The sequence below is a fragment of the Hibiscus syriacus genome, unplaced genomic scaffold (genome assembly GCF_006381635.1).
Source record: "Hibiscus syriacus cultivar Baekdansim isolate YM2019G1 unplaced genomic scaffold, ASM638163v2 tig00008145_pilon, whole genome shotgun sequence".
NCBI classification, from domain to species: domain Eukaryota; kingdom Viridiplantae; phylum Streptophyta; class Magnoliopsida; order Malvales; family Malvaceae; genus Hibiscus; species Hibiscus syriacus.
The window spans coordinates 1,624,600-1,646,761 of record NW_024062153.1 but is presented as its reverse complement, the minus strand read 5'-3'; the positions used below and the strand labels follow the sequence as shown (position 1 = coordinate 1,646,761).

Sequence of the window (22,162 nt, the reverse complement as noted above, 5' to 3'; positions counted from 1 at the left end):
TCACGGTTAACTGATTTTCACAAAATGTTAAAGATCAGTCATTAAAAGTATCTGTATGCTCTTCGGACTTATGATAGTTTTCCTACACGATAAATCAAACTAGAAAATGTTCAAATAAACAGGGTTTGTATTCGACTTCACAAGGCAAGTAGTCGTCTCTGTTTCTAATTTACATAAAGTCAACTCATGCAGTGATACCACTATTCAACAAGGCATTGATCTCTCCGATTATATTAACGGGTCTTCCATCAAATACCAATGAAATGGTACTTTCACATAGTTTTTTCAGATCCCTGGTGTTTGCAAGAGTAGCTTCCTGCAGTCAAATTATCCCCTTCTTTTCTTAGCATGAATTTCAATTTTATACTCAACTAGAGTGACAATATGGAAAGACTTACTTGCTTTGGCCATGAAGAAGATAGTGAATTCTGAAGCTCCATACGTTTGGCAGCCACATCCTTCAACTCTTCTTTTAACTTCACTTCATGATGTTTCTTTTCCTCCAATGTACTAACTAGTCTGTCTAGGAATCTGAAATATTTAACAACAAAATCAGTGTTATGTATAATTCAACCTCGCTATCGATATTTATGACCAAAAAGAAAATGAAAACCCTCTAAAGATGAAAGCTATGCTCAGCATGCTAAAATATGCAGTGGTACAGAAAAAAGGTTGCCCGATGAGGCTGGTGAAATAGTTAAAGCAATGACCTGAACATCACAACACTAACCCAGTTCTAATCCTTACAGAAGCAAAAGTAATCACAGAACGCTTTCGAGATAGAAACTAATGACAAGAAAAAACAGCTAATGCGTCGGAGAGTTGTAAAAGCACGATCCTCTCTGACAACTATCATTTTTCAGACTATTTCGTACTGAATCTGATTACACTCCTTGTGACGCTCCAGTAAACAAAGCAGCCATTTTATGGCTTGATCAAACCATTAAGTCACCTGGGTTAATTTGTACTAATCTAAAAATTACACCAGATTAGCAATTTAAAACTTCTTAAGAGGGAGGAAAACATATAAACTTGAATTTAGTTATTGATTTGCACCTTTTAGAGTTGAGAATCATGATTAAATCCCGTGTTTTTCTATTTGTTAGCAGTGAAATCGCTAATGAAACATCAGTGATCATCTTCTGAATGGCATCAGCTGTATACTGCTGCAGCACCAAGGGAGCAACTGCTTGTACTTGATTTTGCAAGGACAGTGTCTTCATTCCTCAACTCCACCAAACGCTGATTCAAAAATGCCTTCATCTGATAACATCACGTTAAACCAAACATAAAGCGAGAAACGAGAAATATGCTATGATCCAAAAACATAAATAATTACACCATAACGACTAGTATGCATGCATTAGATGAGTTTCAATCCTGTTGTACTTCTCTTATTTTGTTCCTACAAAAGAAAAAAGGGTTATTGCCAAAACAGTCACCAATCCCAATCACAAAAACTTGGTCATTAATGAACACATTTTTTTTTTATAAGAATAGTAGGCCTCATTAAAAACCTCCCTTCATGATTAACGGAACTTGAAAATAGTTCCTTAATCAGCGGAAGGAGGAAAAGAGTTCCCTAGGAATTCATTAACCTCAAAAAAATTACAAAGTAATACAAAGTCTAATCTCCCTCCAGAGATAAAAAGCCAAAAAGAAACAGCCCTTAACAGAACATAATTCTCAACCAATAACAGCCTTAGCTAGAACATCCGCCTCTATATTGGCTGTCCTACTAACCCATCTAATAAGACCTTCATAAACACTAAGCTTTTGAATAATGTCCTTAACAACTTGAACATAAACGACAGGACAAGAAACAACATCCTTGACCCAACCAATTGCCACCTTACTATCACTCTCGATAATCAATCTCTCTTTAAATCTGTGGCGAATGCATTCATAATAATCTAACCCCTTTAGGATAGCTTTCAATTCCATCAAAGTAGGAGGTCCCGGACCAACAGGCTCTTTGAAGGAGCCAAGAATCGAACCAGAAATGTCTTTCAGAACACCACCTAAACCACTCCTCTTCCAATCACTAGAAGTAGCCGCATCCACATTAAGTTTAATAAAACCCTTTGGAGGAGGCGACCAAGAAAACTTAGTTGAAATCCGATTAGTATGAGACGAGCAAGAATCCACTAAGGACGGGTCGGCAATAAGAGCATCCTTGGAAATAGAAATCTGAGTTTCCCTAGCTAGAAACCATGAAGCAAGCTTGCACCTTGCTAGAAAGAATATTTCTGCTCGATCAAGCTTCCCTCCTTCAAACACTATATAATTCCTAGTATTCCATATTGTCCATAAAACCACTCCAGGGGTAAATGACCACATAAGAGAGTTGGTCTTCAAGTTAGTCCATGCTACTAGGAATTTTTTAGTATTTTCATGAAAAACAGACTGAAAATTCCAATAGCCCATGAATTTAGTCCATATTGGCCAAACAACCGAACAGGAAAAAAATAGATGAGATGAAGACTCTTCTTCTAGATTACAAAAAGAACACAGAGAATCATTTATGCCCTGAGCACCTCTCTTAACCAGAGCTGTCTTCACTGCCAGCTTCTTTAAGATAACTTGCCAAAGAAAAGTCTCCACTCTTGGAGGCAGCAGGCCCCTCCAAACAATAGACTTCCAAAAATTAGCTTCCTCCGAATCGGAAATACCCGAATAATATAGATTGGCACATGATTTAACAGTGAAAACCCCTTCTCCAGTCCCCTTCCAAAACAGTCCATCAAAAGCATCAGCAGAAATAGAAAAATCTGAAATAACAGCCATCAAGTTTGACCATTGTTCAAATTCCCAATCATTCAACTCCCTTCACAACTGGACGTTCCAAAACCAACCCCCATAACTGTAATCCCCAAACTGAAATAATCTTCCAATTTTGTTCACTGCAATAGATAATAGTCTAGGGAACATGACCATCAAAGGATGATCCAATGCCCAATTGTCTTGCCAAAACCGAATATTCCTCCCATTGCCAATTTTATAGCTATAATTGCTTCTGATACTACAGTCCATCGAATCAACTTTAAAATGATTATTCACCAAAGATCTCCATATCCAAGAAAATTTAGGAGAAACCTTACTGTCAAACTACATCAATGAAGAATCCCTTTTATATTTAATGCAAAGCATTTCCCTCCAAATCACCTTCCTCTCAATAGCAAACCTCCAAGCCCACTTTTCCAATAGAGCCCTATTCATCGTATTTATATTAGGAACTCCCAAGCCTCTTTCAATTTTTGGTTTACAAACGTCGGTCCAGCTTACCCAATGGATCTTCTTCCTCCCATCTCCTCCACCCATAAAAAATTTGACATAATAGAGTTTAGGGTCTTGTATACTGAAGCTGGAACCTTAAACAATGACAAATAGTATATAGGAAGTGAACATAGGACTGATTTAATCAGAACCAGCCTGCCCGCCAGTGGCAAAGGAGAGCCTTTCCGACCTGCTAACCTCTTATTGAAGCTTTGAATCACTGGATCCCACTGAATGTTAGAGTTCCTGTGTGGACCAAGAGGGAGTCCCAAATATTCTGAGGGAAAAGAACTCACTGAACATCCAATCGTAGCAACTCAATCCTTAATTTCCTCTTCCTTTAAGTTCACCCCAAACAATTTGCACTTCTTCAAGTTCAACTGAAGTCCAGAAATAATCTCAAACACTCGAAGCACCCTCTTCATATTCAAGATCTGTTTTTTTGACGCACCACAGAAAATTATAAGGTCGTCAGCAAATTGTAAATGAGTTAAATTAAAATTCCTCTCCTCATTTCTAATCATCAAACCCGAGAAGAGTCCCCCTGAAACAGCCTTAAGTATCAATAAATTCAAGAGTTCCCCAACTATATTAAACAACAACGGAGACAAGGAACAGCCTTGATGAAGACCCTTAGGCATTGGAATTTCCTCGGTTGGAACCCCATTCACCAAGACTGAAACAGTTGCTGAAGTGATGCACTTCGAAATCCACCCTATCCATCTAGAACCAAAGCCCATTTCCTTCATAATTTTGAACAAAATAGGCCAGTCAAGAGTATTATATGCCTTCTTGAAATCAGCTTTAAAAACACATCCTTTTAAACTATTCTTCTTCCAAAAGTCAATCCCTTCATTGGCTATAAGGGAACAATCCAAGATTTGTCGACCGGGAATAAAAGCGAATTGACATGGACTGATCAAATTTGAAATGCAGCTCTTAAGTCTCCTTGACAGACATTTAGAGAGGATCTTATACAAACCACCAACTAAGCTAATATGTCTAAAATCATCCAAACCACCAATGTTTGAAATCTTTGGAATAAGAGTGATGAAAGTGTGATTTGGGGAAGGATCATAATATCTTCACAACATCCCAAACTTCCTCCTCTGAAAATTCTGGAAAAATCCAGATTTAATTCATCAATTTCTAAAGTAGATCGATCATTGTAGATCTTAAAAAAATAATCCTTAACAATGGCCTTAATTGCAATTGGGTCTTCAACTGTTTCTCCTTTAAAATTAAGTGCCACCAGAGCATTCCTCTTCTTCCTAACCGTAGCACAGGTATGGAAGTATTTAGTGTTGCGATCCCCGTCTTCAATCCATTTAGATCTCGAATACTGAAACCAAATCTGTTCCCGGATCCTGTGCAGCTTCCACAATTCTGCTCTACAATTATTCAACTCAGTTAATACCTCAGTGTCGACATCACCCTGCTTTTGTTGAATATCAGCCTCTATCTTCGAAATTTTCTTCTCTAACTCAGAAATCAAGTCTCCTGGATACTTATCTCTGTTTCCAGACCACTTCTTTATGGCATGTTTGGCATTCCTTAAAAGACTAAAAGCACCTACCTTTTTCTGACTTTTCTTAAAACTCTGAATAGAAGAAATAACCATATCCTCAAAACCCTCCTCATCCATCAAATAGTTGAACATTCTAAACTGTTTTTGACCCCAGTCCACTCCTTTATTCACAAAAATTATGGCATTGTGATCTGACAATGATCTTGGTAGAAGAGACTGCAAAATGTCCGGAAATAACGCTAGAAATTGACTGTCAACCAAAAAACGATCCAATCTTACAAAAGTGGGATTCTCTTGGTTATTACACCAGGTGAACCTTCCCCCATTCATAGGAAGATCAATTAAGCCCGTATGAAGAATGAACTCATTAAAGATCTCTATTGAGCTCCTACTTTGACCTCTGCCCATCTTCTCATCTTCTTGTAAATAGACATTGAAGTCCTCTCCCACACAAACGGGAAAATTCTGTCCACTAAGAAAACTGCTTAATTCTTCAAAAAAATCAGCTTTCTCTTCCTCCACTGCTGGACCGTATACATTGATGAAACCACAACTGAAGTTTTTATTCCGAAATTTACCAAAAGTAGCTATATATCTCCTACTAATAAACTGACTCTCCAACTCAGATATTGTCATCCCAACAACACAACAGGCCCCCCGCTGATCCAATTGAAGGAGATTCCTAAACTCCTTTAAGCTTATTAATCCCACTTCTCCTAAAAAAAGACCTCTTAAATTTTTCAGTCTTGGTTTCTTGCAACCAAAGGAAAGTAGGATTTACGCTAGTGACTAAATTCTGAACAACCCTCTTTTTTTCATTTTTCCCCAAACCCCTAACATTCCATGAACATATTACTAACTTTGTCATCTTCATAAAGGGAAAAAGGTACAAACAAAACCCTCAATCAACCAAACCTTAATTAATCCCAATCAAGCCTTTCTCTAGAGCTATGATTTTTTCCAAAAATGCTTCTTTCCCTTCCTTAAAAGATACTCCCAAAAGCTTACTAAACTCCCAAGTTTCTACAGCTTCTTTCAATAAACTCGAGAAAGCTGAGGAAGCTGTATCAATGCTCACCTGGTCAAGGGCTTCTCGAAACAGGATCCTTCTAGCTCTCCTCTTCCTTCTAATTAACAAACCAGATTTGGATCTTAAGCATTCACCTTCAGAAAAGTAACCTTCAATCTCCCTCTCTACTGTCCCATCCCCAAGACCATTATCAATGCTAGGAAGAAGACTCCCATCAGCAATGAGCTCTGCTGATATACAAAGCTGTTTTGCATTACTGGAATCCACATCCAACTTCCTCTGCCCAACCTTGGTGCCATCTATTTCATTCGTGAAGTTCAACAAATCTCCAAACCAATATCTTCTTTCCCTCGACCTGCTATAGACCCTTTTGCAACTGCTCAAACTTCTAGTTTCCAGCACCTCACTCTCAGTTGAGACCTTTCTTCTAGAACGGTGTAACTGTCTCCCCCTTAAGGTGTTTCCTAAATTAGTTGTAACCAGTTCAACCAACCTTAAGCTTTCTTCTTCAGCCTCTATTTCTGCATTAACCAAATTCTCTGTAATTAGGCTCGTCTCCAATACTCTAAACGTTTTCCTGTTTTTTCCTGCTAAATTAAGGTTCTCCACCAATTCCCCAAACTTATTAATTGTAAATGCTGGCCCAGAAATGAAACCCGAAAAATCTTTTGACCCAGACTGCCCAGAGTCTTCAAAATGGGCCTGAGATCCATCAGCCGAATAATGTTGACTTCTAATCCCCAAACCTGCAAGCTCACCAACTTTTAAGCTCCCAACATTTTGACTTTCTGGCAGACTACAATTTATACCTTTCCTATCTAAGGAAAGCCTTGCTAGTTGTCTGATCTCACTAACTCCTCCAGAACCACTGAACACACCCTGATCAATCCAATTGTCCACTGACAGATGATTTTTTCTTGCTGCACATGCCTCACCTTCCCCATGATCTGACAACAACCTGTCTGCATCCTCCTCAGACATAATTTCTTCAGAAAAGGCCTCACCGGAAAATTACTGAAAAACGAACTTGAATACTCACTTGCTGATCCAATCTTGATACTTATTTTGAATGATCTTCCATAAGATCCAAGAGTGATCACCTCTGGAACATCAAAGGGGCTTTCCACCCTCAATAAAATTCTTGCCATTGTAAGGTCTTCTCTTTTCCTCGTACTCTCATGAATACCTACCACTTTACCCCATCTACCAGCCAGCTTCTCGAAGAAAGATTCATTCCAGCATAACAAAGGAACCCCTATTAATTATGCCATGCAGTTCAGTAAAGGTTCCACTCGTTCAAACCACTATTTTAAAACATCTTCCTTTTTGCTCCATAAATCCAGCATCTCCTCATGGGAATTAAGAACTAAAACGCAAGAGTTCCAAACATAACCCCATCTAGCAATTTGAACATCATAGCCTTCCTTAAATAAGGCATTCCGAATGAACTCAACTTGAAAAGAGTATTTGATAATCCCTGTTAACGACCTCTTCACCCAATTGGCACTTTTTGATGGAATATGCATCTCCAGAATATTTTTCTTGACATTCCTCCTTTGGATATCCTCAAACGATAGTTCTTTGTTCCCCCTTGTATTCCCATTTGACATCAGAGCATCCTTATAAGTTCTGTCGTCCCTTCTACTTCTGATAATATTTTCTCTTTCTCTTTATTTTGAAGAATCTGCATTCATCTGACCAGAAGTCTCGTTTGAAGAAGTATGCACCACCCTTGACCTTGAACGTTCATCCTTAAATCTGGCAGGACTAACTAAGATCTTCCTTCCATCAATCACAACCCCGTTTAACTCATCCACATCCCTCCTTAAATCTTCCTCCCTCTTAAAATGAACAAAAGCAAAGGTGGAAAATCTGTACTTTAGATTTCTTATTTGATTGGGAATAAAAACTCTCATAACCGGACCATGGACTAAGAATATTTCCCTAAGCGTATGACGAGAAACCCTCCTACTCAGGTTGTCGATAAACGCCGACCAACACTCATCGGGAACTGACTTTTCTTTAAAATTCTCTCTCTACGTTTTTCTCTCTCTCACTCATTTTCTCCACTTTACTTTTCCCCAAATATTTGGTTTTATTAATGAACACATTTGATTGAATAAGTAATTAGAAAAAGATATAAACAAATTTTACAGCAATATTAGCCAATCAGATATTCCTATGAAGATCAATTAAATATATACCTCATATAAATCATCCAGAATCTTATTTCTGTATTCAGTCTCCAAAAGTTGGCTCCTCTCCTCCCTGTTTCCCCGGGTAAGAGGTAAGGAATCTGGAGTATATGTCTGATTTTCCAATTGTGTATTTGTTAAGCCGACGTAATCAATCACATCAACTTGTGGCGTTTCAACACTAATGTCCCAGGATATATCTGACACAGAAATTTCAGGTGCGTTTTCTGCTTTATCTAATGGGGTTTTATCAGATTCAGCTACTTCATTTTGTCACGCCCTTAGAACTTCGATGCCTCGGAACGTGCGGCCTTAGTCGCTTTCTTAGTGATCGCGGCTAAGTAAGCCTGAAAAATATCCTAAGCAAGGATGCTTAGAACCTCGACGGAAGCTAGACAAGAGAATTAGCACAAGAAGAAGGATAAGAAAGCTTTGAGAGAAGAATGCTCTTATGATTTCTCAAAGTGAAGGAGTGAGTACAAATGAGGAGGGGAGGCCTCTATTTATAGCTAAAGCTCCCCTCAATGAACGGCTAAGATCTAATTACATCGACGGTCGAGATTAATCTTTACCTACCAAAAACAAGTGGGCATTATCTATACATATTTAAATGCCACCTAAGTCTTTGTGGCTTCTAGAAGGTCCAAAACACCACTTGGGCTGCTCTTCATGGGCTAACCTCGGTTGTGGGCTCGTGGTCCGTGACATTCTCCCCCACTCGTTCTGGTGACGCCCTCGTCACTCTTCTGGCATGAAATTGATCTATTCGGGTTTTGAATTGCCAGAGTCCCTCGGCATGCTCCCAACTCCCTTCGCACTCGGGTTGTCCCTTCCACAAAACGAAGTACTCATGCCTCGTGCGGTGTCCTGGTCGTCTAATAACTCTCTCTCCGCCTGTATATCTTGGATCTCCTTGTCATAGGAGATCGCTACTACGACTGGCGCTCGGTGTGACTTGCCTCGATCTGGATCCTCGGTATCCTGATGGTATGGTTTGAGCAGGCTAACATGGATGACGGGATACGCTCGAATGGTTGGAGGCAACTCCAATTTGTAGGCCATGGTGCCTACTCGCTTCACGACTCGAAAGGGACCCTCGTATCTTCGAACAAGCCCCTTGTGCACGTCCGCATGGCGCAAAACGTTGGCCAATTTTGCAAGGACAAGGTCGCCAACTTCAAAGTTTACGTCCCTCCGCTTTCGGTCAGCCCACTTCTTGGTCCGTTTTCCTGCCTTGTTCAAACAAGCTCGGGCTAAGTCGTGCTGCTCGTGCCACTCCTTGGCAACGTTGTGTGCTGATAGATTGGGCCCCTCATATTTGGTAACAACCGTGTTGGGTGTCAATGGTTGTTGCCCGGTCACGATCTCGAACGGACTTTGGTTTGTCGCCTCGCTCCGTTGCAAGTTGTAGGAAAATTGGGCCACATCCAACAGCTTTGGCCAGTCTCGTTGGTTGGCACTCACATAGTGCCTCAAATAGATCTCTAACAGAGCATTCACTCGCTCAGTTTGCCCATCGGTTTGTGGATGAACTGCGGTGGAAAAGTTCAAGCTCGATCCCATCAGTTTGAACAACTTCGTCCAGAACCTCCCAGTGAACCGTGTGTCCCGGTCACTAATGATGGTTTTCGGCATTCCCCAGTACTTCACCACGTGCTTAAGGAAAAGTCGAGCGGCTTCTACAGCTGGACACACCTTAGATGCAGGTATAAACGTCGCATACTTCGAAAACCTGTCAACCACAACCATGATACTTGAAAGTCCATTAGTTTTGGGCAAACCGATTATAAAATCCATGGAAATACTTTCCCATGGGCGTTCCGGAATGGGCAATGGTTGCAGCAGTCCTGCCGGTTTCTTTGCCTCAATCTTGTCTTGTTGGCATACAAGACAAGTCTTCACATAGGCCTGCACATCTTCAGCCATATGCGGCCAATAGTATTGCTCCGAAAGTAGGGCCATAGTCCGATCAACTCCCGGGTGTCCCGCCCACTTGGAATCATGGCATTCCTTTATGAGCTCCTTGCGTAACTTCCCATATCGAGGCACAAAGAGACGATTGCCTCGGTGGTACAGCAATTCTTCTTCGAGCCAAAACTCTCGGGTTCGCCCCTCCTTGGCTCCCTCGATGATTCGTTCAGCCCACAGGATCATGGGGTAATCCTTCCTTGATTCTCTCGAGGAGAGTACCTTCCACAGTCTCGATGGCATACCTCCGACTTAAGCCATCTGCAACACAGTTCACCTTCCCGGGCTTGTACTCCAAGGAAAAGTCGAACTCGGCAAGAAACTCTTGCCAACGAGCTTGCTTGGGAGAAAGCTTCTTCTGGGTGAGGAAGTAACTGTTGGCAACATTGTCCGTGAACACCACGAACTTGGACCCAAGCAAGTAATGTCGCCATGTGCGTAAGCAGTGTACAACTGCTGTCATCTCCTTCTCATGAACCGAGTACCTCTTCTCGGTCTCGTTGAGCTTCCGGCTCTCGTATGCAACCGGATGTCCCTCTTGCATGAGGACTCCACCAATGGCAACATCGGATGCATCAGTGAAGACTACAAAAGGCTTGGTGTAGTCTCTGGCAACACCAACACGGGCTCATTCACCATGGCCTCCTTGAGCTTTTTAAAAGCATCTTGACATTTCGTGCTCCATTCCCACACCTTGTCCTTCTTGAGTAGCTCAGTCAAAGGTGTTGCGATCTTGGAATAGCCCTTCACGAACCGTCGGTAGTAGTTGGCTAACCCCAAGAATGCTCGTAATTCAGTTACCTTGGTGGGTGGCTTCCACTCATCAATCGCTCGGATCTTGTCTTTGTCCATCTGGAGCTTGCCTCCTCCAACGACATGGCCTAGGAATGGAACCTCCTTCTGAGCGAACGAGCACTTTTCCTCTTTAACATAGAGCTCGTTATCTCGTAAGACTTGGAACACTCTTCTCAAATGTTCGATGTGTTCCTCTAAGGTCTTACTATAAACCACAATATCGTCAAGGTAAACTACAACGAAATGATCTAGAAAGGGTTGTAGTACCTTGTTCATCAATGTGCAGAAGGTGGCCGGAGCATTCGTGAGGCCAAATGGTATCACAAGGTATTCGTAAGAACCGTACCTGATCACACAAGCTGTCTTCGGTTCATCTCCTTCGGCTATCCTGACTTGGTAATAGCCTGATCGTAAATCTAGCTTGGTGAACCACCTTGCACCACCAAGTTGATCGAACAAGTCCGCAATGAGGGGAATGGGATACTTGTTCTTTACCGTGAGCTTGTTTAAAGCTCGGTAATCTATGCACATCCGTAGAGAACCATCGTGCTTCTTTTGAAATAGCACCGGTGCACCATAGGGGGACTTGGATGGTCGGATGTATCCAGCATCGAGGAGATCCTTCAATTGTCTACGCATCTCCTCTAACTCGGGTGGAGCCATTCGGTAAGGGGCCCGAGTGGGTGGCTTTGCATTCTCCACCAATTCAATCTTGTGATCCACCTCCCTCTTTGGAGGTAATTTCTTGGGTAACTCAGCAGGCATCACATCTTTGAATTCCGCCAATACTTGTCCCACTTCTCTTGGGACTTCCTCGGTCATTGTGGGTTCAGTTCCCACCAATGAAGCCACAAAGGTGGGTTCCTCCTTGCGCACCCCCTTTGAGAACTGGATTGCGGACAACATTTTGGCCTCGATTCCAGGCCCTCGGCTCACTGGAACAATGCATTGTTGCTTTGGATCCAGGATGCACAAGTAATCGGCAAAAGGCACTGGGAAAGCATTTATTCGGTCCAAAAAACTTAACCCAAGAACAAAATCGAAGTCGTCGAGAGGAATTACCTTGATGGCTTCCTTTCCGGACCAACCTCCGACGGTTAGCTCGATTCCCTTTGCGACCCCCGCAATTGGAACTTCCTCGGCATTCACGGTTTTGATGGATCCCGTTGCCTTCTCCACATGAAGGCCAAGTCTCTTGGCAATTTGTTCGGACATGAACAATTCTGAGGCACCTGTGTCCACCAGTGCGCTCATCTTTTGGCCTGCGACGGTGATGTCTACGTACATCAATCCCTTCTTCTTGCGGCCTTTCTTGACCTCCATGGTGCTAAGGATGGAGCCAAGTTTGAGAGTCTCACTCTCCACCCCATCATTCTCCTTGATGGCAGCAACTTTCACAAGTTGAGGACAATCTCGTTTCATATGATTTCCTCCACAGCATGATAATTCCCCCTTTTTCTCCCAAGGATTGAAGAGCTTTTTGGGTCGATCATTCGGCTTCCCATGATTTCCCGTTGGCTTGTGAAAGTTTCCTTTGGCTTTTTCTCCCCCACTATTACCTTTGGGTTTCGACCTGGATTGGAGAGAGTCGGTCCTTTTTACTTCAAACGGGGCAATAGCCTCGGCTGCATCTAATGCCTTGGAGAGTTCGGTCACTCCCCTCCTTTGGATCTCCATGTTGGCCCAACGTTGTAGTCCATCCATAAATGCAAAGTAACCTTCGGACTCGCCCAAGTCCGGGATTTGCATCTTGATCTCTGTGAAGTTTTTGACATACTCCAAGATGGATCGATCATGCTTTAATTGTTTCAATTTTGCTCGAGCCTCGAGCACAGCATTCTTCGGATAGAAATGCTCCTTGAGTTCTCCCACGAACTCCTCCCACGTCCCGATTGGTTTTGTAATCTCGGAACACCTACGACGCCACCATAACATAGCAACATCGGTAAGATAATTGGAAGCAACATTTACCTTGGTGGTATCATCCCCGATACCCATACCACGGAAGAATTGCTCCATGCCCCAGATGAAATTCTCCACATCTTGGGCAGTCCGACTCCCTTTGAACTCCTTCGGCTTAGGGATGTCGATCCTGGGTCTTGGTGTTTGCGCCTCCCCAGTCACTCCATTCAGCACGGCAGCCTTGTAGACGAGCAGCTCGCTCTTGAGCTCCTTTACCTCCTGCATTATTTCGGCCCTCATGGCCAAGTACATGCTCTCGAGGCCTCTGGTACGGTCGTCTACGTTATCCGACAACTCGCTGATGAGTGCTTGAGTTTCTTCACGGAGTATATCCTCTACGGACTCCACCTTCTCTAAGCGAGATTCAACTGAGTCTTGAGTCTCTTGAACTTCATTATATCGATCTTCTAATCTACCGACCATTTGCTCAAAAGAGGCCACGATATCCTTCGAGCTCCCTCGTTTCTTTGCCACTGCAGCGCGAGTCTCCATCACTTCGCTTGTGGGGACCTCGTCTTGGTTATGTTGTGCCATCTCTTGTAAAACTAGCTCTGATACCACTTGTCACGCCCTTAGAACTTCGATGCCTCGGAACGTGCGGCCTTAGTCGCTTTCTTAGTGATCGCGGCTAAGTAAGCCTGAAAATATCCTAAGCAAGGATGCTTAGAACCTCGACGGAAGCTAGACAAGAGAATTAGCACAAGAAGGATAAGAAAGCTTTGAGAGAAGAATGCTCTTATGATTTCTCAAAGTGAAGGAGTGAGTACAAATGAGGAGGGGAGGCCTCTATTTATAGCTAAAGCTCCCCTCAATGAACGGCTAAGATCTAATTACATCGACGGTCGAGATTAATCTTTACCTACCAAAAACAAGTGGGTATTATCTATACATATTTAAATGCCACCTAAGTCTTTGTGGCTTCTAGAAGGTCCAAAACACCACTTGGGCTGCTCTTCATGGGCTAACCTCGGTTGTGGGCTCGTGGTCCGTGACAATTTGATGAAGAATTCTGCAAGATCTCACTGGCATTAACTATTTCATATGGGCCCAAACCATTACTGCCATCATCAGTTTCTTCCAAAGTACCAATATCCCAATCAATTTGAGCACTGTCAACAGAGATATCCCAATCAATAGAGTCTGCTTTGACATCTATATCTCCCATCGCAAAGTTTATTTCATTATGAGTATTTTCTAAATCAAGGGTCTCAGAAGCTGCAGAAACATTCAAAGATGGAGGATTTTCACGGACGTCTTTCAAACTGAGCAAGACAGCAAGAAAAGATTTCTGCAAATCAGTTTGTAAGCAACAACATTATATAACTCACAAAAGTCAACTGCCAATGCAGACCAAAAGGACAAACAAAAAACAACAACACGGACAAGCATTATCAGATTTTGATGATTATCTTACATCTTTTTCTGTATGAGCATCTCTAACAAAATTAGAATAATACTGAATCCCCCATGAAACATAATCACCATCAATGACTTCTAGAATCCTTTTAAATGTACTTGGGAGAGAGTTAGCCGTCTCTAAGAGTTCAAGCCTGACATTTTTTCCCTGTAATGTTGGAATGATTGCCACTTTAATGCATTAATAGCAAAAACGAACATAAATCAGACCTAGTTGCAACCATCATTAAATATAATAACCTGCAAACCAAGCTCTTGGCAAGCCTCAGCATATTAAGCAGCTGATAGAGCTGCACTTCTTTTTATATCTGCTTCCTTGCGATCAAGTTCAGCCAGTTGTTGCTGAATCTTTTGCACCTGTTTTTTCTGATATGGACTTTACATTTTACGAAAACTTATTAACACAGTGCATCAATCAACAAAAAAGCAATAATTCTGTTATTTGTTCAAAAGAAGATCAAAACCAAGAAAGAAAGAAAAAAACTCACATTTCATAGTTTACATTTTGAATAATTAACTGAGCAGCCTCACCAAGGTATAGATGATCTTTCTCAAAAGAACGCACAATTGCTTCCCAAGATCCCTGTCAAAGGATTAATAGCATTTCATATTTATTATAAAGATCCACTGATATACTCAATTGGTGTGTAAGGAAGTGTCTGAGTCTTTGTGTATATGCATGTGCATGGCGAGAGAGAGAGAGAGAGAGATGAAGTTATTGTCTTACAGCAGCACCTGATAACCGGCCAAATATGTTCCGGCTTTCTGGAGTCAACTTAAGAAGAATATCATATATCTTTTTGACCTCTAAGTAACCAATTCCTGAAAACAGTATGTTAGTCATTATATAACCAGAAAAGGGGGGTGTAGTCTGAGAACTCTAGTAGTCTAGAAAAGCACATTATGACAAATGCGAGAGAGAAAAATCACATACAAAGCAATAAAATCGAGTTGATATTTTGGGACACATTATACCAGGCACTGCAGAACATAATTATCTCAATCAGCACGAGAATCATAGAGTGATAACATGCACTAAAAAGTCAAAAAATGAATTTTATTGAAAAAATCACTTGTCAACTTATGCTCAATGTTTGTAGCCAATAACACACATCCTGCCACGCATAATACATCACACAGTCACATAAGAAACTATCTTGCCTGTTTCACGCGCTGATCACTATTCTGGTTTGCTAATGACCAGTATGGCTCTTCTATCAACTACACAGTTCTCATTTCAGTTTCAAGTCCTTTTAGAAAGCTCTAGTCTGATGGTTGGTGGTGAAGATTAAGATTTTGAACATACAAAAATAAAGCTGAAATGTTTTTTTTTATAAAAGTTGGAGGTCTCATTAAAAACTCCCTTTGTATTCTTCCACATACTAAGAAGTATGTTGAAGAACATTGGAAGGAAGAAAAGAGTGCCTCATAATTTATTAAATAGAACACCCAGTACATATGAAAACACCGAATACCCTCATACGGGGGTATACACCATTACACAAAAACCATATCACCTAAAAATCTACCATCTTCAACCACAAAGCCCTAAAGATAATAACCCTATTTCTAAAATACACCGCAATCAAAAGGGAAAAAAAACGCAAAAGTTTTTAGGAGAACAGAAAACCAACATTGTCAACCGTGAAAACTAAAAGAAGCGCCTCTGAATAGAGCTCCATAACAGTTACGATCCAATTGAAGGGACAAGTTCTAATGAATTATTGCAAACTTCAAGGACCCAAGAATTTGGTTTGAAGGAAAAATCGATTTCATGCACCATGATTTTGAAGAAATTAGCACCGACCTTCAACTCCAACGACTGATCAATTCTCACTTGAGACTTTGTGAGTATTTGAATTTTTGCCCGATCAAAAGACGATCGAAACTCGCATCTGTCGTTGATTGCTAATAATTTGCCCCACTTAGCTGCAATGTTTTTGAAAGTATCCCAGTTCCAAGCGTGAAAGGGAACCCCTTCGCAAACTAACTACACTCGACGACACTCCACCACTAGACTCTCTGACCATGCTTTAACTCTGGAAAACCATTTTGCAAGAGTCTCTAATTTATCATTCTTCACACTTCTCAACGAAGCAGAGTCTTCAAAAACCATTAGAACTACATTTCCAGCAGCTTTCATTAACGTGAAACCAGTGAGTCCTTCGGCTTGCATTTGGCTAGCAAGATTACCGATTTTGATAAAATTCTTGCACCACCCCACCAGACAGTTACTCAACACTTGAAGTTTATCTTCATCCACAACACCCTAAACTTCACAGTGTTTATTCCTCGAAACAACTTCCATCCCAGACTTACGTTGAACAACTGTCGATGACTTTCTCCAATAAGACTGTTGAGGATTATATTTAGCCAAAGAGACACTAATTTTGCTGCCGTAAATATGAGAACCATTCATCTTTGATATCGCTTTCCTTGCTTCTTCAATTGTTGCAAAACGAATGAACCCAAAACGAACCCCTTTCGAATTTCTTTTGTTTAGAATGAAGTCATCAATTACATGATCGTGAATACAGAATAAAGATCCAAGTCTCTTCCAATGGATCTTCTCTGGTAAGTTTACAATGAGTAACGTGAAGCATCCACTTCTGTACCCATTCCTAACATTTGTATGGCCTTTCTTCCACCAATCATTTTTTTTTTGATAGAAGTTGGAGGTCTCATTAAAAACTCCCTTTGTATTCGTCCACATACTAAGAAGTATGTTAACGAACATAGGAAGGAAGAAAAGAGTACCTCATATTTCATTGAATAAAACGTCTCATTACATATGAAAACACGAAATACCCTCAAACGAGGATAAACACCATTACAAAAAACATAATCACCTAAAACTCTCACCTTCTCGACCACAAAAATCAAAAGGCAATCACCCTATACCTAAGATAAACCTCCATCAATAGGAAAACAACCCAACATTTAATGACATAACATACATAAAAAAACACCTAAAACCATTAAACCAAAAAACATCCGCCTTTGAAGGGAACTCCACAAAAATACCAACATGTATCAAAATCACCAAAAAAATCAGCTCGATAATTATCTTTAATGAACCAAAACCACACTTCCTTCCCTTCAATCAATGTTTCCTTGCCAATAAATTCAGAACTCTTTTCTTTGTCTTGCATTTCTTCGCCACACGATTAGTTCTTAATTTCGCAGGGATAGGGGGCACCACTGGGATATCTTCCTTTAATTGAAATGTGTCAGTAGATGAACCATGAGAAGTAATGAGACCCATCATAAGAGCATCTTTCGAGGCCCTGAGGCTAACACCATCAGAATGATCAACTGATTTATTAGCTAGATGCTCCACGATATTTAATTTTGAATGATCCACAGCCTCCATTGTGTGCAACCCCAATTTATTACTCGGTTTCTCATCGCTTATGACTCTTATGAGTGAAACCTTTTCTAAGTGGGGACCTTCAATTGCAACATCTTCGACGGGGCAATTTAAACCTGGGGATGACACTGACGATCCTGACAGAGAATTCTCCAACGTTGCCCCGAGAAAACAATTCAGATCTGGAGAATCATCGACTTCCTCAGGGATCCAAGAGTTTGGTTTGAAAGAAGGCTCAACTTCATGCACCATGATTTCAAAAGAATTAGAACCGACCTTCAAACTCAAGGACTCATCAATCCTTACTTTAGTCTCTGTGAGGATTTGAAGTTTTTCACGATCAAAAGATGAAGGAAACTGAGAGCTTTCATCAATTGATACTAATTTGCCCCACCTAGCCGCAATGTTCTTGAAAGTACCCCAATTCCACACGTGAAAAGGAATCCCTTCGCAAACTACCCATACTCGACGGCATTCTACCACTAGATTCTCCGACCAAACTTCAACTCTAGAAAACCACCCTGCAAGAGTCTCTGATTGTCATTCTTAACCCTTCTCAACGTATCAGAATCCTCGAATATCATGAGAACTACATTCCCAGCAGCTCTCATTAACGAGAAACCGTTGAGTCCTTTGTCTTGCATTTGGCTAGCAAGATCACCGATTTTGGTATAATTCTAGCACCACCCTATTAAGCAGTTATCCAAAACTTGAAGTTTAGCTTCGTCAACAACACCATTTACTGTATAGAGATTATTTCTTGTAACATTTTCTCTCTCGGGCTTTAGGTGGACAACTGGCGAAGACTTTCTCCAAAAAGAATGTCTTGTGTTGTATTTAGAAAAAGAGACTCCAATTTTACTACCATCAATGCGAGCGCCATTCATCTTTGAGATCGCTCTCCGTGCTTCTCTAATTCTTGCTCCTTCACCAGACTTGTTATCAGAACACCCCTTTGTGATGATCTCCTTGGTTCCAGCGTGGTCAACATCTTCTGCAGGTTGAGCTGCTGATGCCTCTACTAAAGATAGCTTTCCATTCCCATAATTCCTTCCTTGTGAAGGAGGCAAACCTTCAGGCCTAGATTTATTATCCGCCTTTTTGATGCCAAAAAAAAGTCTCCTTATTCGCCGACGGAAATTTCTGGATGTAGAAGCACTTGTCGAATGCTTCTGATTACCACCAGAACCATCATTGACAGTCTCCTTCACAACAACTGGATTCTTCCATACACGACCCTCAGCAAGAGATTGCATATGATCACGGTAAATACTCGCAGCAGTAGTGTTATACTTTGTAACGATATCAGTTTCTTTAGGAATACCATATTGTGCCAGAAAAGCGTTGAGTTTGTCGTTACTACCTGATTCCATTTTCTTTATCTGAATATCTGACCACGAATCCATGTTAACAGATTAAACGAACGAGATGTGTACACCTAAGCCTTGGTGTTTGCAGGAACACTCTGAGCACATGAAAACACTGTAGGTTACCGAAGCCCACTATGGATTTTTATTTTTAAATTCCACACAAATTTTGTTACTCTGCCGAGATTGTATGAACTGTAATCTGCTTGTTGTTGCCGACCTTGTAGCTGCCGACCTTGAAGCAAAGTTCTCGGACGAGCCTTCAACTTTAGTCTTGCCTCTCGTTTGGCTAAACCCAAAGGTGAGTAGGCATAGAAACTCCCCGGGAACAACATACCTTGTATCCGAGACGATCCCGCGAGGGATATAGATTTTGTAATTCCATAATTCTGCGAAGGCGGCTGTGGTAATGGCAAAATCCCGTTAGTGCTCTCAGTCTCCATATATTTCTGCAGTGAACCAGACTCGAAGAAAATCTCAAGCTTGGATTTAACACCAAATCCGATATAACTCAAGCACACGCGTTGAAGATTGAACTAATTTCTCAACTCGGAAGGCAATTAAATTCAGATTATAACAAAAATCTGAAGCAAAGCAGAATTTGAAAACATATTGGAATCCTTATTTCTTCAAAGATACGGAGAATGCTCAGTGGAACCAATGAGGAAAGGTCAAACAGGAAGTTTATACGAAGGTAGACGGATCAAAACACTGAATCTGAAGAACAGTGCAAATAAAATTACTGGACGGCGAGGAAAGATCGAGAGAGGCGAAGCCCGATAGCTACCTACTACGGATCCGAGAAGATTCAATGTCTACCGAAGAAGATCTGAACATTTGAAGCCGAAATGATGTAGGTCGTTTTTGTAAAGATGGGGGCCTTTTCTAGCGAATCCAAGCTCAAATATGCATTATCGTTGTCGGAGCGAGTCAACCAACGTAGTTTGTGCCTCAACTGCCACCGATGACGGTGGCCTATACGGTGTGTGTCGACGTAGATCCACTATGATGTAGTCTCTCCCTCATGAACAGAAGCCTATAACGAAATGATGTAGGTCGTTTTTGTAAAGATGGGGGCCTTTTCTAGCGAATCCAAGCTCAAATATGCATTATCGTTGTCGGAGCGAGTCAACCAACGTAGTTTGTGCCTCAACTGCCACCGATGACGGTGGCCTATACGGTGTGTGTCGACGTAGATCCACTATGATGTAGTCTCTCCCTCATGAACAGAAGCCTATAACCTTGTTGTTGGCGTCGAGGCGATCAAATCTAGAAGATTCGGTTGTCAACGGCCACCGGAGGTGGCGGTCGGCACGACTTTTGACGACGGTGATGACTGTGGCAATTTAGAATGTGTGTGGAAGAAAGCAACAGAATTGGGGTAATGGGTTTATTTTACATTGTAAACATGTTTATCTTTGAAAAGGAAATAAGGCAGTCCTTGAGGTAACTAGACTCCTGAAATCCCACTTATTAAATCACCATGAGTTGTGTTTGTGAACTTGGATTGCAATAAATACTATTTAATGGGCTTATTATATACCTATTTAATGGTGAAGTTGAAACTCTTATGGATATTTGTGAGTTTGACATTCTTGTTTATATGCCTTACAATTATATAAGCTGTTGAATTGAATCTTAACTAATTTATGCATAATATACGCAATTCATTCTAAAAATTTATATAACAAATCAAATCCAAATCCAAAATTTCAAAATCATATCTCAAGATTAACATCAAATCGTTAGGGTTGAGATTAGAGTAGTTCACATCAATGATTTGGTCTCTTTTGACACCTCCTCCTCTTATCTTAGTTTAAATCAAGCCGCAAAGGGTACACTAATAAGTAATAAAAGCTAGCTTATATACTTGCCAATATATCATTCTCTCAAATTCAACCTGAAATAAATGTAACGAGTATTTTACTGCACTCTCCTCAATTCTCCACCCAATTACTCGTCACCTTCAAACTCCCAGCAGATGTTAAGAGTGTGCCAGCACCAACGACAAGCTATAATGCGGGAGAAAAGACTAATTCAAACAAAATGTTTCTATCTACAAGTACACTTGAAGTAGGTTAAACCATAGGCGTACTTGAGTATTTAGCTCAACAGTAGGTAGACATATTATCTCCACTAAAGAGAGAGTCCAAAACCCCTTCTCCGAAAATAGAAAACAAAAATGATTTTTAAAAAATAATTCACGATTATTTCTCAAAGTTGAAAAGCCAATCTTAATTTTGAATTCAACAACAAATTTTAAGGTTTCGCTTCTAAAGCCCCAAGAGAACACGACCCAAACAAAACAAAAAAACTCAGGCCTTCGAGCAAAGATATTGCAAACTTCCGCTTCTTAATCAGAACCAAACAACGAATCCATCAATTTTCTCCTCATAAAGAAAAACAACATCAATCGTAAAAATGATATTTTAATAGAACATAGCATTCAACTATTTAGGGTAATATGTAAAATTAATTAATTAGAATAAAACCATTAAAATAACTGACCTTCGGGGTCAAGGGTTTGGACATAGGGATCAATATCCTTAGGCAACGCCAAGAACTCCTTCGAAATCTTGGATCGTACCGCCGCCAATTTCTTTCTCCAATCCGATGGCATTCTCTTGCGATCTACCAGCCATTCTGCAGTAAACCAAAACCGTTAAATCAATATAAAGTGCAGTTTACTTTTCAGGGTTAACCGAAATTATAATTAAGGGCGATACCTCCAAGACGAGAAAATGTGATGTCGATTGGGAGATTACGGATGTCCTCCGCTGCTTGCATTGTTGAGAAAACTATGCAATCGGAAAGCTGAAAGCGTGAACGGATTCCTTTGAATTTGATGTTGCTAATGCAATGACGACTGAAACTGAAACTTTAGTAATGTTAAAACCTTGACGCAGAACCCATCCCTTTAATATAGAGTCTTTTCTTTTTCTTTTTTTGCTTAATTATAAAACAAGGACTAAACTATAGTGTTTTTTTTACGAACAAATGTCTAAACTAATTTTTTTTAATGATAGTGTTTAACGTCATAAATGCACTGTAGGTGTTTAGACGGTAATTAATGGCAATTTTATCGTTAAGTGACAGTAATACATTCTAATGATTTTGAAATTTATTTAAAAAATTAAAAATATTTTATAAAAAAACTAATTTATCTTAAATTATAAAAACACTCAAATCTCTAAAAATCCTAAATCCCTAACCCACCGATGTCATATTGCCAGCCACGACTAAGGTCATCAACGT

The 22,162-nt window shown here is 40.7% G+C and overlaps 1 pseudogene; it reads right to left on the bottom strand.

Moving 5' to 3' along the window:
- Positions 1-169: 169 nt before the first annotated feature.
- Positions 170-21,790, bottom strand: LOC120202030 (annotated as a pseudogene).
- Between the last annotated feature and the right edge of the window lie 372 nt (positions 21,791-22,162).